The sequence below is a fragment of the Oncorhynchus mykiss genome, chromosome 19 (genome assembly GCF_057628025.1).
Source record: "Oncorhynchus mykiss isolate SJ-2025 chromosome 19, ASM5762802v1, whole genome shotgun sequence".
NCBI lineage: Eukaryota > Metazoa > Chordata > Actinopteri > Salmoniformes > Salmonidae > Oncorhynchus > Oncorhynchus mykiss.
Window position 1 is genome coordinate 31,544,760 of NC_143040.1, and position 18,903 is coordinate 31,563,662.

The 18,903-nt window shown below is 43.9% G+C and overlaps 1 long non-coding RNA gene across 1 annotated transcript; it reads right to left on the reverse strand.

The window, feature by feature from the left end:
* Nucleotides 1-5,900: 5,900 nt before the first annotated feature.
* On the reverse strand, nucleotides 5,901-11,990 carry LOC149975171 (uncharacterized). The gene is made up of 2 exons (XR_016488675.1): nucleotides 11,727-11,990; nucleotides 5,901-7,961 (listed from the first exon to the last, which is right to left on the reverse strand). It is a non-coding gene; the product is annotated as an uncharacterized LOC149975171 (long non-coding RNA).
* Between the last annotated feature and the right edge of the window lie 6,913 nt (nucleotides 11,991-18,903).

Genomic DNA, 18,903 nt, shown 5'->3' on the forward strand with positions numbered 1-18,903 from the left:
AGAGCCCTACTTAGGCCTGTTTGTCCATTCCATATTTTCCATTTTACTTTGACCTGTCCTGTTATTAGGGCATGTTGTTTGTTAACATGTCAGCACTTTTTTTATTTGATGGGAGCCATTTAGTTTAGGCTATTTGATCAGAGAAACCTGCATGATGTAGGCTACAGAAAAGGCCACATACTCTTTCTACAGATATATACTATATCTGCTACATGATTTATGTTAGATTATTTTTTTGAATGTTGGGGGAGCGCCGCGTCACTGCAACAGCGCCCCGGAGAGGCGATAAATATTTTGCAAAGTGGGCACTGCTTATCACAGGGTGGCATCAGTGCTCACCTAAAAAGCCCCTATGCCAGTGGTTGAGATAATTTGTAATTGTTTTGGGGCAGAGTTATGTGAAGTTGTATGTGTTGTTGGAGGTGAGTCTTGGTCAGTTGAGGTCAGAAAATTCTGACTCCATAGGGGGCCTCCTAATCTACTTCTGCAGTTTATCGCCACAGCAATAAATGCCAAAATATCTACTTCCTTCATAACAATGGAGCCAGAGAAGGCAGACGTTTTACGTGCCCCCAACCGATTGTATTTTTTGTTTGTTTATTTGCGTTGTTTGTAACTTATTTTTTTACTTATTTTGTACATAATGTTGCCGCTACAGTCTCTTATGACCGAAAATAACTTCTGGATATCAGGACCGTGATTACTCACCACGGACTGGCAGAATCCTTTTTTCTTTTCATGAGTCTGATGAGCCCGACGTGAACGATATACTGCTTTCTTGGGAACAGGCGCAGATACCCGTGATTTACGTGAAGAGGAGGTGGAGAAAAAGGGTCCAGAGGGCGGGCTGCCTTCTGATAATTCGTAGGCAATCGAATAAACCCCCACTTCTTTCCATTCTGCGAGCAACCATGCAATCTTTGGACAATGAAATAGATGACCTACTCAGAAGATTAAACTACCAACGGGACATTCAAAACTGTAATATCTTATGCTTCTCGGAGTCGTGGCTGAATGATGACACTATCAACATACAGCTGGCTGGTTATACGCTACACCGGTAGGATAAAACAGCGGCTTCTGGTAAGACAAAGGGTGGCACACTATGTATTTTGTAAATAACAGCTGGTGCACGATATCTAAGGAAGTCTCGAGCTATTGCTCACCTGAGGTAGAGTATCTCATGATAAGCTGTAGACCACACTATCTACCGAGAGAGTTTTCATCTGCATTTTTCACAACTGTTTACATACCACCACAGTCAGAGGCTGGCACTATATTCCACCATAAGCAAACAAGAAAACGCTCACCTAGAGGCGACGCTCCTATTTGCCGGGGACTTTAATGCAGGGAAACCAAATTTCTATCAGCATGTTAAATGTGCAACCAGAGGGAAAAAAAACTCTGGACCACCTTCACTCCACACACAGAGATGCATGTAAAGCTCTCCCTCAACCTTAATTTGGCAAATCTGAAAATAATTATATCCTCCTGATTCCTGCTTACAAGCAAAAATGAAAGCAGGACGCACCAGTGACTAGATCAATAAAATAAAATGGTCAGATGAAGCAGATGCTAAGGTACAGGACTGTTTTGCTAGCACAGACTGGAATATGTTCCGGGATTCCTCCGATGGCATTGAGGAGTACACCACATAAGTCATTGGCTTCATCAATAAGTGCATCGATGACGTCGTCCCCACAGTGACCGTACGTACATACCCCAACCTGAAGCCATGGATTACAGGCAACAGTCGCACTGAGCTAAATGGTAGAACTGACACTTTCAAGGAGCTCCTTGAAACTTATAAGAAATCCTGCTATACCCTCCAACGAATGCCCTCCTCCATCCAACAGGCAAAGCGTCAATACAGGACTAAGTTTGAAGCGTACGACATCGGCTCTGACCCACTCCAATTTGCCTACCGCCCCAACAGATCCCCAAATGATGCAATCTCTATTGCACTCCACACTGCCCTTTCCCACCTGGACAAAAAGAACACCAATGTGAGAAAGCTATTCATTGACTACAGCTCAGCGTTCAACACCATTGTGCCTTCAAACTCCTTGAAACTTATAAGAAATCCTGCTATACCCTCCAACGAATGCCCTCCTCCATCCAACAGGCAAAGCGTCAATACAGGACTAAGTTTGAATCGTACGACATCGGCTCTGACCCACTCCAATTTGCCTACCGCCCCAACAGATCCCCAAATGATGCAATCTCTATTGCACTCCACACTGCCCTTTCCCACCTGGACAAAAAGAACACCAATGTGAGAAAGCTATTCATTGACTACAGCTCAGCGTTCAACACCATTGTGCCTTCAAAGCTCATCAATAAGCTAATGACCCGGGGACTAAACACCTCCCTCTGCAACTGGATCCTGGACTTCCTGACGGGCCGCCCTATATGGTAAGGAGAGATCATCTGCCATGCTGATCCTCAACACAGGGGCCCCTCAGGGGTGCGTGTTCAGTCTCCTCCTCTACTCCCTGTTCACTCATGACTGCATGGCCAGGTATGACTCCAACACCATCATTAAGTTTGCCGATGACACAACAGTAGTAGGCCTGATCACCGACAACAATGAGACAGCCTATAGGGAGGATGTCAAAGACCTGGCCGAGTGGTGCCAGGACAACAACCTCTCCCTCAACATGATCAAGACAAAGCAGATGATTGTGGACTACAGGAAAAAGAGGACCGGGCACGCCCCCATTCTCATCGACGGGCTGAAGTGGAGCAGTTTGAGAGCTTCAAGTTCCTTGGTGTCCACTTCACCAACAAACTATCATGGTCCAAACACACCAAGACAATGGAGGGCATGACAAAGCCTATTCCCGCTCAGGAGACTGAAAAGTTTTCAGTTTTACAGCTGCACCATTGAGAGCATGGTTGCATCACTGCCTGGTATGGCAACTGCTCGGCCTCGGACCGCAAGGCACTACAGAGGGTAGTGCGTATGGCCCAGTACATTGCTGGGGCCAAGCTTTCTACCATCCAGGACCTCTATACCATGCGGTGTCAGAGGAAGGCTCTGAAAATTGTCAGAATCCAGCCACCCTAGTCATAGACTGTTCTCTCTGCTACCGCAGGGCAAGCAGTACCGGAGCGCCATGTCTAAGTCCAAAAGGCTTCTTCCCCCAACCCATGACTCCTGAACCATAAAACTCTGACAAGAAAACAATGAAAACCTTAACACGACTACATGCATTGCCATTATTTTAGTTTCCATCCACCAATGGTTGAATTTGGTACTTTTTCTTTGTACATGCACCAAGCCTCCAAGTGGCTGACAACTGTATGGTCTCAGCGAGATTACATACCCCCATAGCTGGTATAATATCAAAGATAAGGACCATGATTTTTATTGCAAAAAGTTATCGGAACCTGCAAAACTTATTAAGGTTAAAAAAGGGTTCTATAGAACCGTCGACAGGATTGTCGAGTGAGGGTATGTAATCTTGCTGAGACCATACGGTTGGTTGTCAGCCACTTGGAGGCTTGGTGCATGTACAAAGAAAAAGTACCAAATTCAACCATTGGTGGATGGAAACTAAAATAATGGCAATGCATGTAGTCGTGTTAAGGTTTTCATTGTTTTCTTGTCAGAGTTTTATGGTTTTGCATATGACATATTTAACACATATTGCAGGTTACAGAAGACTCCTGTTGTACTATGAATCGCCACTCATCCCTGTTAGATCTTGATGTGTTGGCTCTCTATGTATGTACACGTTAGTATAAAAACGTAGAATAGCATCTGTTTCATCTGCTCTTCCGAAGTGGTTCAGAGTGCACACTTTTCGTTTTTTAATATATAAATATCATTGTGGATTTTTTTTGTTTTTTTGGGGACTTACGCCGAAAATTGTGTGATGGTGAAGGGCTACGTAAAGGACAGGGCGCAGTTTGCTTCTGAGAATCCCCGTCTAACAGTCGCTTCCCAATCACTTATGTCCAGTAGCCTTCAGAAATATCCATTAGGCGGGATTCACAGACTATCTTTTTATCTGTCCTGGCCGATAAATATTCGGGGCCATTGGCCTGTGGGCTTGAAGCTAAAGCTGTGCTAACATGGTGTTAAAGTATATGCTCCACTAGACTCGCTCCGCGTTTGTGTCCCTAACTAGAGAAAGTACGGAATGAGTTTGCAGGGCTGTGGTGGGCATTTTTTCGGGAGATATCATGTATTTAACACCCTGTATATTTGGTTTAGAGAACAAAGGCAGTGAATTCAAACAACAGGAGGGGATGTCGAGACATTTTGTCTACAACCGGTGTGGGGGCACCGGGCGCTAATTAGAAATATCAATGTTTAATCCCGGGGGTCGGCAGATATCTGGACATGCTGCATGCATGATAGTGCAAACCTTGGTTTCAAACGATCCCCTACAGAGAGAAAGGGCCTTGAGTGCAGATGCCTGGGCATTGTTGAACACACACCCCTCCCCTTTGTTTTTGAAACACACACTCCTGCTGGCCCGTCACACGCACACTCACGCATGCACCCTGATTTTCCGTGTCTTTTTTCTTCTCGACAGACCGGGGTGATGATGTAAAATACATTTTCCTAACGTTAAAGGGTGAGATACTGTTTTAAATTCCTTTTATTTAATTCCAAAATATTTAGTACAAACTTTTTTAAGACGTTAGAATTAATTACCCAATTTTACTAATATTTAAACAATGTATTTATGTAAAAACATTGGAGGCCTACAGTTGTAAATCATTACAAACTTTAATAACCAGTAATGTTTATAACATACCATTGTAGGAAAGACTATAAAATAATACATTGTTTTTTTTTAAGACATTGCATTTCTCTGCGACAGACCAGGGCGTGAGAGAAAAGACAGTTTCCCCTTTTGTTAAAGGGTGAGATACATTTTTAAAACCAATTATTTAATTCAAAATATTTAGTACATACATTTTAACACGTTATAATGCAAATGTTTTACTATTTCTTACAGATAAAGGGGCTGGTTAGCCCTGACCATTATCAGTTTCCAATTCACCATTGCAAAGAAGCTTGCCCGCTCCATCAAAGCTTTCACAAACGTTTTCACTCTAGGGAAAGATCCTCCTTTTGGCTTGTGAGTCCTGTGTTTGTCTCAACGATAACCTCGGCCATCGCCGTAATTGTGCACGATTTTGGAAAAGACTGTCCAGCTTATTCATAAGTGTTCTGAATATATGATAATCACGCAATTTAAAACTTAACACAGGCATAAACAAGTTTACATCCTTGCATGCTTTGGAAAATACATATGAACTGACAGATTTCGTCGCATTTGCACTATCAAATTGTTCACATGCTCAAATTGTCACTTTGGAGTCAGGGGTATACACCATTGAAGCGATTCTTAGGGCCATCAGATCACTTCGTCCACAGACCAGTTCTTCCAGCGCATATCCGGGTAAACTTGAAGCGCTCAAGGCCTGTTCAATTTGATACAGCGCGAGTCTTATCTTAAGCCATTCTCTCATCCTTAGCGCTGGAGAAAAACTCCCGGGTTCTGCCCGATAATGGGGTTTGGGGCCGCTGTCTGTGAATATCTTAACCATAGATTCCTCAGGTTGGAATATGTAAGACATATGTCCCTCACTCGTATCCAAAACTCCTTTAAAACATTCTGGGGTCTCACGCAAAACATCCTCCAGGCTTTTGTCATTGGGTTTATGATATGAGCCGCATAGCACCCCGAGAATTGGCCTAGGAGACATATTTTTATGCTTATTATTCTGGGTTTTATTTAAAAAATCTTGTTTAGGTTCTAATCTCCCTGGTGTACATGCACCGAACATCCATAGGCTGGAACCACCTGGACGCTCTGTGCATGTACATATAAAGAGAACTGAATAGGAAACTCAACAGTGTGTTAGGCTGAGAAACATTATTTAGATGGCTGTTTTATTGTTGTTGAAAGCTTGAAATGTACACAATGCCAAGGGACCTTGTTTCTAACACACACACACACACACACACACACACACACACACACACACACACACACACACACACACACACACACACACATTCCTGCTTCATAGATAGCAACCCTAAGGGCAATAAAACAAGGGTGTGGGGCCATACTCTTTCAAACCCCCCCAGTTCAACCAGGTACCTAGACATCAATCAGCATGACAACTTCAAAGGAATAGATGCAATATAGATATAAAATAACACACCCTCTAACACGTGACAACAGGAACAGGATGTCCTGGCCGGATGCCCATATTTGGACATGTACGCGTCATCTGGACACAGGGCCATAAATCAAAAATGTTGACCCATGCCGTCTACTTTATTCTCTCTCCCAACTACACTCCAAACATTTTCATATTGGTCTCCTCCGCCCCAACTACATAGAAGATAAGTGTGTGTGTAATATGAGTGTGACAGATTTCTTAAGGTAATAGTTTTAATCGCAGTAGATGCTATGTGACTGAACAACATGGCAAGGCATGGCACAAGTAGCAGAGAGACACAAGCATTAGAAAATGTTAAGATGAAGATTCCGCCCATGATCTACTGCATATACATTCACAGGGTAGGTACATATCAAGAGTTGCTTTAGGTGAAGAGAGAGAGAAGAGGACCACTGCCTTTAAAATGAGTCTCTTTCAAGAAAGGAGAAGAGTTCAGCCTCTGAAATGAGTCCTTCCGTCGATTAGGACCCCTTCCATGGAGCTAAGAAGTAAAAACAGTCTGTGCTGTATGTTTGAGTATCTGTGTGTGCAGATATGACTTGAGATCTGAAATCCTGCAAGGAGCTCAATACAATTCCATCATTTTCAGACAGTTTGAATTAAAGCTGGAATGTTTTTCTGTGTTGTCCTGAGGCCCAGTCCACAAGCAGAGACCGGCTGTATGTCCATGAAGAGTGACCAGTCTATGATGCTGCCAATAGAATTCAGACAGAAAGCTTTTCCTACAAAACAAGGGTAAATTCCCATGCATATCTTTTTGTTGTTGTGGAGGGTGACATTTTTTATACTTTTTACGAGTTTGCGGTCTATCAAAAAGCCAGTGAAGTTCAGGGATGGAGAACATTACCTCTACATAATAACATGAAATGTAACAAAGTTATTACAATTGAAATGACGCATAGAAATCATAGAACATGGTCAGAGGAAAAATACACTATTGCGAAATCCAAAAGAGAATGACTAGACATTTAAAAGGCATGATATTCTTTGATTCGTGGTTTAACTAATGTTCATGTTATGTTTTTGACAAGGCCCAGCATGAGAGATCGGACTCACCTGTACCTATGTATGTGTCCATGAAGACTGCCTATAGAATTCAGACAGAAAGCCTTTCCTACAAACCAAGGGTACCTTCCCATGCATTATTTTTTTGTTGGGTGACATTTTATTCAAATCAAATCAAATGTATTTATATAGCCCTTCTTACATCAGCTGATATCTCAAAGTGCTGTACAGAAACCTGGCACAAAATCCCAAACAGCAAGCAATGCAGGTGTAGAAGCACGGTGGCTAGGAAAAACTCCCTAGAAAGGCCAAAACCTAGGAAGAAACCTAGAGAGGAACCAGGCTATGAGGGGTGGCCAGTCCTCTTCTGGCTGTGCTGGGTGGAGATTATAACAGAACATGGCCAAGATGTTCAAATGTTCATAAATGACCAGCATGGTCAAATAATAATAATCACAGTAGTTGTCGAGGGTGCAGCAAGTCAGCACCTCAGGAGTAAATGTCAGTTGGCTTTTCATAGCTGATCATTCAGAGTATCTCTACCTCTCCTGCTGTCTCTAGAGAGTTGAAAACAGCAGGTCTGGGACAGGTAGCACATCCGGTGAACAGGTCAGGGTTCCATAGCCGCAGGCAGAACAGTTGAAACTGGAACAGCAGCACGGCCAGGTGGACTGGGAACAGAAAGGAGTCATCATGCCAGGTAGTCAGCATGACTGAGGCATGGTCCTAGGGCTCAGGTCCTCCGAGAGAAAGAAAGAGAGAATTAGGGAGAGCATACTTAAATTCACACAGGACACCGGATAAGACAGGAGAAGTACTCCAGATATATCAGACTGACCCTAGCCCCCCGACACACAAACTACTGCAGCATAAATACTGGAGGCTGAGACAGGAGGGGTCAGGAGACACTGTGGCCCCATCCGCTGATACCCCAGGACAGGGCCAAACAGGAAGGATATAACCCCACCCACTTTGCCAAAGCACAGCCCCCACACCACAAGAGGGATAACTTCAACCACTAACTTACCATCGAGACAAGGCCGAGTATAGCCCACAAAGATCTCCGTCACGGCACAACCCAAGGGGGGGCGCCAACCCAGACAGGAAGATCACATCAGTGACTCAACCCAGTTTACAAATGACTTTACAAATGTTTCTCTCTACAGTACTCTACGGCAGGGTTTCCCAAACTCGGTCCTGTGGCTCTCCCTGGGTGCACGTTTTTGTTTTTGCCCTAGCCCTAGCTAGATAAAGATTTTTTTTAATCAGCTGTGTTGTGCTAGGGCAAAAACAAAAAAGGGGGCAGGAACAAGTTTGGGAAACCCAGCTTTATGGGACAAAGTTCTTAAAGTAACTGCCCAGTAAAAAAACGCATTTTTAAAAGTTCACATTCATGTAACTCATACCCAAATAATGTTGTTGGATCATATTTGTGGCCAAGGCATGAATTTGAGAAACTTGTAAACAGACTTGTAAACTATTTGAAGATGCAATGGTCTTGAGAATGAGATGGCTAATCAGCGGTCTACTCGCATTAATATTTTGAATGACTGGTATACGTCCATATCATTCTGTTGTTGGGTTATGCCCACCCCATTCTAACACAGACAAGCCTTTCTTTAACATAATTGAAATGTTATGCATTGTTGGGAAGGGCTCGCAAGTAAACATTTAACTGTTAGTCTACACCTGTTGTTTACAAAGCATGTGACAAATACAATTGTATTACATTTTTTTGTAAGGAAAACTATTTCAATCATATTGAATGTAATTAATTATAGGTCATATTTCATAGAAATCTGGAAACACTGGGCAGTTACTTCCTTTTTCCTTCTCTCCATATGGTGTTGAGCAATCTCAGTGAATTCCATCACATTCTTCGCAGTGATCTGCACCACTTTTTCACACTCTGTGCGCACCTGGTCCGGCAGCCCTTTCATGCACTGTTCCAGAAATAGATGTTTCATCTCATTCTTATCTGTCTCAGCATTCCAGGCCTGTCTCCACAGGATCCTGGCTTTTTTCATATAAACCGGCACAGTTTCATCCTCTTCTAGGGTCAATGATTTCATCAACTGAGGCCTGGGTTGAGTGGGGTATTTCCTCCTGATGGCAGTCCACATCCCATTGCGGTATTGATCAAATGGAGTCTTTATGGCAAACATCCCTCTCATCCCTGCATCATTCATGAGTTCACAACATTCCTGGTCCCCCATGCATCTATTCATGACAGCCACCATGTCTCCTACTGTCAGTTCATCCGCTGCAGTCAGGCTCTCAAAGGCCTTCACCCACCTACATTCAGACTCTTCTGGTAGCGGCAGGGCTTCTACTAGAGTCTGCAAGTCCCTGTGAGCCCAAGGTTTGTATACTGTTTGTCCACCAGGTAGTTGTATTAGTGGCATCATGTTAGCACCACCCTGTTTGGTCTTACTCCTGGTGTGGTGTGCGGGAGCGGACTGTTGATCCCATAGGCCCCCCTCAAATACGCCACAGATGAATCTTTGGTCAAGCTCACATTGTGGGGGCCCAACCCGGGGTGTGTCTTCACCATCTTCATATTCCTCTGTTCCTTGGCTGTGCGTACCCAGCCTGATGAAATGTACACCTGGCCCTGATGTCGGTGTGCATTGATTCAGCTTAGTCTGTTCCTTACGCCTTATTTCAATCCGTTCCATGTCTTTCAGGGTCCGTTCCAGTATTTTCACTGCTCCCTCCTCCTTTCTGAGTTTGTCTTGGAGTTCATTCCATACTCTCCTCCGCTCCTCTTCTTCCTCTTGGGTATTTGTCAGGCTTGTCTCAGTCCATCTGATTCCATTATCAGAGGATCCACTTTCACTCCTGCTGTCTATGCTCATATTTCCTCCTTCCATCTGTACTTTACTTAGTTCAGCCACTCCTCTGCTCAGCTCTCTGGCAGCTTCCACCAGAGCCTGTATTTCTTCTTTTCTTCCCTCTGACGCCAGGCACCATTCTTGTCCACTGCTGCCATCATCTGGTCTTTTGTGGTAGTTTACTGTGGCTGAGCGATCCAGTACAGGTGCCATTATTCGTGGACTATCATAGGGTGGTGGCGCTTTAGGGAGTTCCGGGTATAGTCTACCTCCCTGTGGTTTTGGTGGGTTTTCATCCGTGCACATTTTCTTGAGTTTTTCCAGCATAGCCAGTCCTATGCGTTCCTTCAATTTATCCTTCTCCATGTCTTCCTTGATTTTACCCTTACTCGGCTCTCCTCCCTGTTTCCACTTGGAACAGGTTTTGTATGTTTTACGCTTCAGTGCTTCCATCATTCTACCAGGCTCCCCTTCGCCTGGGAGCCCGTTGGACGCGGCAATACTGCCCTCTTCTATCCATCGTCTGTATAATTTTTCTCCTTTCTTTCTCCAATCTTTTCTCTCTTTTCCTCCATTGGTCTCTAATGCTGATTTCAATGTTTTCAACACCTTCTCTGCCTCCTGATTAGCCATTGTCTAATGTATTTCAATTACTTGTTTTAATTTGAATACAATATAAATTATCAGGTTCAATTGTGTGCTGCCTTAGAATGTGTCCCAATCTAGCCACTGTCTAGTAAACACCGTGCACTTCTCCTTTACCGTTTCAAAACATAACCTAGGTCTCACACCTGTTATTTACCCGAAGGTCATTGGTATTAGTATTTCGACTTAATACCTAATGTACTACAATCATACGGTTCGACTCTCTCAAACCTTCAAACATACACGGTTGAATCACTCAAACCTGCAAACATACATCAGTTCGAATCACTCAAACCTGCAAACATACATCAGTTCGAATCACTCAAACCTGCAAACATACACGGTTGAATCACTCAAACCTTACAAACATACGTCAGTTCGAAGCACTCAATTTAAATAATAAAAATGCACAGTTATTTATCCTCCCTTACTCTTATGCAATATAACCAGGTACTATAACCCTTATAAGGATTTATAAACCTTTCATTCAAAGTTGATACCAGCTACAACTGAAATATCTAATGTACTACATATGCTTCAGCAACCATCCAATGTAACACAGGTCTTTTTAATTTGTTGGCCTGCAAATTCTATCTGTAGATCATTCACTCTGATACAGCGTGCCCACTCCAGTGTTACTGCACTCACTCTAAATTTACCCAAAGTAAATATCCATTTATACTAGAAACATTTCCTCATGCACACCAGTACACAGCATTCATTGTTACATTGCGATCCTGCTCACACACACTAGTGAATTCCTTTAACCAATCCGATTCACCTTCATTCAAACAACTGGGTACACGTTACACCAACCGACCCATTTAGTACAGTACATTCGCTGTTATACCATAAGAGCGATCGATCAGTTCAAAATTGCATTTACCACTATGCATTCCCCATGATCCTTTACCAATATAAATTAATAGAATTTGGTTACTTACATCAAACAGGTGTCTCACAAAACTACATTTGGATAACTCCAATGTGCAGAACTTTCGTTTTTCACAACAGGTTTCTGATTACCTTTTTTAGTTGACCGGTCAGGATTTGTGAGACACACCGTCCGACGATAGTACCGGCCAATCGGCTGGCACACGAATGTCCAGCGAAATCCTTCACCAGATCACGTTAGGGGGTCACCAATTGTTAGAGTCGCGTCAATTCGAATCTGGTATCAGGATAAATATGACAATGAGTCACCAATTGTATACTATGTATTTTTTATTAGCTAAGCAATAAGTGGTAAATGCAATTTTCTGTCCCACCTCGCAGGGCAAACAGAGAACTGACTTGTTCTTGACAAAGATATTATAAATATACCCTGACAGAAATAGTTCCTGCTTCCGAGCCGGCCTGTCAGAGTAGAGACTGGGCGTGGTTTAAACTCACCCAGCCTATCGTTGATTGTTGGCGCAGAGGCTGGTCCTAGCCCCCTAAGCGCTTCAGTTGATAGATGTAACTGTTGCTGTGAAGAATATCTATGCGCTCATGCTCGATACCGTTATCTCGCACCTGGCTCCTGTTATCTAACAAAAGACCGTTTGTTCTCGCAACACTACGTTCTGAATGTGCCCCCCCAACTCATTGCACAGTTCCTGTCTTCATGTTATTCTATATTTGTCCATCATGAGAAAGGCCCATGGCCCTGAAACTGTTAACAATGTTTCAAGTCAGCTATGTTGCAAAACACATACATACATCCACACAAGCCAACAGCAAATAATATTCAATCACATATATGGTAACGGGCTATAGTGCATAACACAGAATCCTCATATTACTGATTTGTCTATAAATGTTGTTTTCTCCATCGGATGCCTGTAAGCTCACATTGGATCCAAACACAGCACACAGAACACTCTGTCTAAGGGAAACAGAAAGGTGACACAGGGAAGCTATCAGCCATACAGCGCATTCACAAGGTATTCAGCCCCATTCCCTATTTTCACATTTTGTTACGTTACAACCTTATTCTAAAATGTATTAAATTATTTTTAACCTCATTAAATCAACATAATTAAAAAGCAAAAACAGGTTTTTAGACATTTTAATTGTCAGGGAGGTGACCAAGAACCCAAATTGTCACTCTGACAGAGCTCCACAGTTCCTCTGTGAAGATGGGAGCACCTTCCAAAAGGACAACCATTCTCTGCAGCACTCCACCAATCAGACCTTCATGGTAGATTGGCCAGATGGAAGCCACTCCTCAGTAAAAGGCACATGACAGCCCGCATGGAGTCTGCCAAAAGGCGCCTAAAGGACTGAGAAACAAGATTCTCTGGTCTGATGAAACCAAGATTTAACTGAATGCCAAGTGTCATGTCTGATGGAAACCTGGCACCATCCCTACGGTGAAGCACAGTGGTGGCAGCATCATGCTGTGGGGGATATTTTTCAGCGGCAGAGACAGGGAGACAGGATCGAGGGAAAGATGAACGGAGCAAAGTACAGAGAGACCCTTGATGAAAACCTGCTCTAGATCTCTCAGGACCTAAGACTGGGCCGAAGGTTCACCTTCCAACAGGACAATGACCGTAAGCACACAGCCAAGACAATGCAGGAGTGGCTTCGGGACAAGTCTCTGAATGTGCTTGAACATCTCTGGAGAGACCTAAAATAGCTGTGCAGCAACAATCCCCATCCAACCTGACAGAGCTTGAGAGGATCTGGAGAGAAGAATGAGAGAAACTCTGCAAATACTGGTGTTCCAAGCTTGTAGCATCATACCCCAAAATAATTGAGGCTGTAATTGCTGCCAAAAGGTAACTTCAACAAAGTACTGAGTAAAGGGTCTGAATACTTCTGTAAATGTGATATCAGTTTTTTTACATGCATTTGCAAAAATGTCTAAAAACCTGTTTTTAATTTGTGATTTTAGGGTATTGTGTGTAGATTGATGAGGGGGTAAAAAAACAATTTAATACATTTTAGAATAAGGCTGTAATGTAACAAAATGTGATAAAGGTCGAGGGGTCTGAGTACTTTCCAAATGCACTGTATCCAGATCACCCAGGGATATATGAGGTCTGTGTAGAGAAGGGCTAACTGGGCACTGTTACTGGGAGGCAGAGTGGAGTGGGACAGAGACTATTTTAGGGGTGGTATAAAGGAAATAGCGGGACAGGAGAGGAGGTTAACTGAATGCTTAGAAATTATGAGTCCTAGATTCTGCAATGCTCTAAGTACATATACTCTGCCTGCCGCAACTGTAAGCAGACTACCATACACTTCAATTCTGTTGGAGGGGGCAGGTATCTGGACTGGGCAGTTGACACTCTGCCCTTCTACACCATCTCCTCTGACACACTAACCCAACTGTACACATTCTACTCCACTTTCACTTTCACTCCTCTCTTTTCCTGCAAAATCAATTCTACAGGCAGTTGGGTGAGTGGCGGTGTGTTTTACCCTGCTCTGTTGGCTGTCCAGATGTTCTGTCTCACTTTATCCACTAGAGATCAGTGTATACTGTGAAATTGATACAAACTTTTGAAAAGATAAGGATAATGGCACCAACCACTTACCTGTACATTTTTATAATTAATGGCCATGTGTTGACAACGGCGACAAGTGTAGTTTAATGCTCGTCACTGCAGGCATGTTCTGATTTATTTATTTCACCTTTATTTAAACCAGGTAGGCAAGTTGAGAACCAGTTCTCATTTACAATTGCGACCTGGCCAAGATAAAGCAAAGCAAAGCAGTTCGACACATACAACAACACAGAGTTACACATGGAGTAAAACAAACATACAGCCAATAATACAGTAGAAAAAGAAGTCTATATACAATGTGAGCAAGTGAGGTGAGATAAGAGAGGTGAAGGCAAAAGGCCATGGTGGCGAAGTCAATAAAATATAGCAAGTAAAACACTGGAATGGTTGATTTGCAGTGGAAGAATGTGCAAAGTAGAGATATAAATAATGGGGTGCAAAGGAGCAAAATAAATAAATACAGTAGGGAAAGAGGTAGTTGTTTGGGCTAAATTATAGATGGGCTATGTACAGGTGCAGTAATCTGTGAGCTGCTCTGACAGCTGGTGCTTAAAGCTAGTGAGGGAGATCAGCGTTTCCAGACATTTTTGTAGTTCGTTCCAGTCTACAATCCATCCAGCAGAGATCAGCAGAGATCTGGAAGGAGAGGCGGCCAAAGGAAGAATTGGTTTTGGGGGTGACCAGAGAGATATACCTGCTGGAGCGCGTGCTACAGGTGGGTGCTGCCATGGTGACCAGCGAGCTGAGATAAGGGTGGACTTTACCTAGCAGGGTCTTGTAGATGACTTGGAGCCAGTGGGTTTGGCGACGAGTATGAAGCGAGGACCAGCCAATGAGAGCGTACAGGTCGCAGTGGTGGGTAGTATATGGGGCTTTGGTGACAAAACAGATGGCACTGTGATAGACTGCATCCGATTTATTGAGTAGGGTATTGGAGGCTATTTTGTAAATGACATCGCCGAAGTCGAGGGTTGGAAGGATGGTCAGTTTTACAAGGGTATGTTTGGCAGCATGAGTGAAGGATGCTTTGTTGCAGAATAGGAAGCCAATTCTGGATTTAACTTTGGATTGTAGATGTTTGATGTGAGTCTGGAAGGAGAGTTTACAGTCTAACCAGACACCTAGGTATTTGTAGTTGTTCACATATTCTAAGTCAGAGCCGTCCAGAGTAGTGATGTTGGACAGGAGGGCAGGTGCAGGCAGCAATCGGTTGAAGGGCACGCATTTAGCTTTACTTGTATTTAAGCGTAATTGGAGGCCACGGAAGGAGAGTTGTAATGGCATTGAAGCTCGTAAGGAGGGTTGTTAACACAACGAAGGGCCAGAAGTGTACAGAATGATCTCGTCTGCGTAGAGGTGGATCAGAGAATCACCAGCAGCAAGAGCAAAATCATTGATGTATACAGAGAAGAGAGTCGGTCCAAGAATTGAACCCTGTGGCACCCTCAGAGACTGCCAGAGGCCCGGACAACAGACCCTCTGATTTGACACACTGAACCCTATCAGAGAAGTAGTTGGTGAACCAGGCGAGGCAATCATTTGAGAAACCAAGGCAGTCGAGTCTGCCGATGAGGATGTGGTGATTGAAAGAGTCGAAAGCCTTGGCCAGGTCAATGAAAACGGCTGCACAGTATTGTTTCTTATGGATGGCGGTAAAGATATCGTTTAGGACCTTGAGCGTGGCTGAGGTGCACCCATGACCAGCCCTGAAACCAGATTGCATAACGGAGAAGGTATGGTGGAATTCGAAATGGTCGGTAATCTGTTTGTTGATTTGGCTTTCGAAGACCTTAGAAAGGCAAGGTAGGAGAGATATAGGTCTGTAGCAGTTTGGGTCAAGAGTGTCCCCCCTTTGAAGAGGGGGATGACAGCAGCTGCTTTCCAATCTTTGGGAATCTCAGACGACACGAAAGAGAGGTTGAACAGGCTAGTAATAGGGGTGGCAACAATTTCAGCAGATAATTTTAGAAAGAAAAGGGTCCAGATTATGTAGCCCGGCTGATTTTTATGGGTCCAGATTTTGAAGCTCTTTCAGAACACCAGCTGACTGGATTTGGGAGAAGGAGAAATGGGGAAGGCTTGGGCGAGTAGCTGTGGGGGGTGCAGTGCTGTTGACCGGGTTAGGGGTAGCCAGGTGGAAAGCATGGCCAGCCGTAGAAAAATGCTTATTGAAATTCTCAATTATAATTTATCGGTGGTGACAGTGTTTCATATCTTCAGTGCAGTGGGCAGCTGGGAGAAGGTGTTCTTATTCTCCCTCTTTACAGTGTCCCAGAACTTTTTTGAGTTTGTGTTGCAGGAAGCACATTTCTGCTTGAAAAAGCTAGCCTTGGCTTTTCTAACTGCCTGTGTATATTGGTTTCTAGCTTCCCTGAAAAGTTGCATATCACAGGGGCTGTTCGATGCTAATGCAGAACGCCATAGGATGTTTTTGTGTTGGTTAAGGGCAGTCAGGTCTGGTTCCTGGTTCTAAATTTCTTGAATGGGGCATGCTTATTTAATATGGTGAGGAAGGCATTTTTGAAAAAATAACCAGGCATCCTCTACTGACGGGATGAGATCAATATCCTTCCAGGATACCCCGGCCAGGTCGATTAGAAAGGCCTGCTCGCTGAAGTGTTTCAGGGAGCATTTGACAGTAATGAGTGGAGGTCGTTTGACCACTGACCCATTACGGATGCAGGCAATGAGGTAGTGATCGCTGAGATCTTGGTTGAAAACAGCAGAGGTGTATTTAGAGGGCAAGTTGGTTAGAAATATCTATGAGGGTGCCTGTGTTTACAGCTTTGGGGTGGTACCTGATAGGTTCATTGATAATTTGTGTGAGATTGAGGGTATCAAGCTTAGATTGTAGGACAGCTGGGGTGTTAAGCATGTTCCAGACTAGGTCGCCTAGCAGCACGAGCTCTGAAGATAGATGGGGGGCAATCAGTTCACATACAGTGGGGAGAACAAGTATTTGATACACTGCCGATTTTGCAGGTTTTCCTACTTACAAAGCATGTAGTCTGTCATTTTTATCACAGGTACACTTCAACTGTGAGAGACGGAATCTAAAACAAAAATCCAGAAAATCACATTGTATGATTTTTAAGTAATTGATTTGCATTTTATTGTATGACATAAGTATTTGATACATCAGAAAAGCAGAACTTAATATTTGGTACAGAAACCTTTGTTTGCAATTACAGAGATCGTATGTTTCCTGTAGTTCTTGACCAGGTTTGCACACACTGCAGCAGAGATTTTGGCCCACTCCTCCATACAGACCTTCTCCAGAGCCTTCAGGTTTCGGGGCTGTCGCTGGGCAATACGGATGCTTCAGCTCCCTCCAAAGATGTTCTATTGGGTTCAGGTCTGGAGACTGGCTAGGCCACTCCAGGACCTTGAGATGCTTCTTACGGAGCCACTCCTTAGTTGCCCTGGCTGTGTGTTTTGGGTCATTGTCATGCTGGAAGACACAGCCACGACCCATCTTCAATGCTCTTACTGAGGGAAGGAGGTTGTTTGCCAAGATCTCGCGATACATGGCCCCATCCATCCTCCCCTCAATACGGTGCAGTCCTGTCCCCTTTGCAGAAAAGCATCCCCAAAGAATGATGTTTCCACCTCCATGCTTCACAGTTGGGATGGTGTTCTTGGGGTTGTTCTCATCCTTCTTCTTCCTCCAAACACGGCAAGTGGAGTTTAGACCAAAAAGCTCTATTTTTGTCTCATCAGACCATCCAGATGGTCATTGGCAAACTTCAGATGGGCCTGGACATGCGCTGGCTTGAGCAGGGGGACCTTGCGTGCGCTGCAGGATTTTAATCCATGACGGCGTAGTGTGTTACTAATGGTTTTCTTTGAGACTGTGGTCCCAGCTCTCTTCAGGTAATTGACCAGGTCCTGCCGTGTAGTTCTGTGCTGATCCCTCACCTTCCTCATGATCATTGATGCCCCACGAGGTGAGATATTGCATGGAGCCCCAGACCGAGGGTGATTGACCGTCATCTTGAACTTCTTCCATTTTCTAATAATTGCGCCAACAGTCGTTTCCTTCTCACCAAGCTGCTTGCCTATTGTCCTGTAGCCCATCCCAGCCTTATGCAGGTCTACAATTTTACCCCTGATGTCCTTACACAGCTCTCTGGTCTTGGCCATTGTGGAGCGGTTGGAGTCTGTTTGATTGAGTGTGTGGACAGGTGTCTTTTATACAGGTAACGAATTCAAACAGGTGCAGTTAATACAGGAAATGAGTGGAGAACAGGAGGGCTTCTTAAAGAAAAACTAACAGGTCTGTGAGAGTCAGAATTCTTAGCAGGCGGCAATGGTGAGAGACTTGTTTTTAGAGAGTAGTTTTTAAAGTTAGAAGTTAAAATTGTTTGGGTACTGACCTGGATAGTAGGACAGAACTATGCAGGCTATCTTTGCAGTAGATTGCAACACCGCCCCCTTTGGCCGTTCTATCTTGTCTGAAAATGTTGTAGTTAGGGATGAAAATTTCTGAATTTTTGGTGGTCTTCCTAAGCCAGGATTCAGACACGGCTAGAACATCCGGGTTGGCAGAGTGTGCTAAAGCAGTGAATAAAACAAACTTAGGGAGGATGCTTCTAATGTTAACATGCATGAAACCAAGGCTATTACGGTTACAGAAGTCATCAAAAGAGAGCACCTGGGGAATAGGAGTGGAGCTAGGCACTGCAGGGCTGGAACAGAGAGTAAAA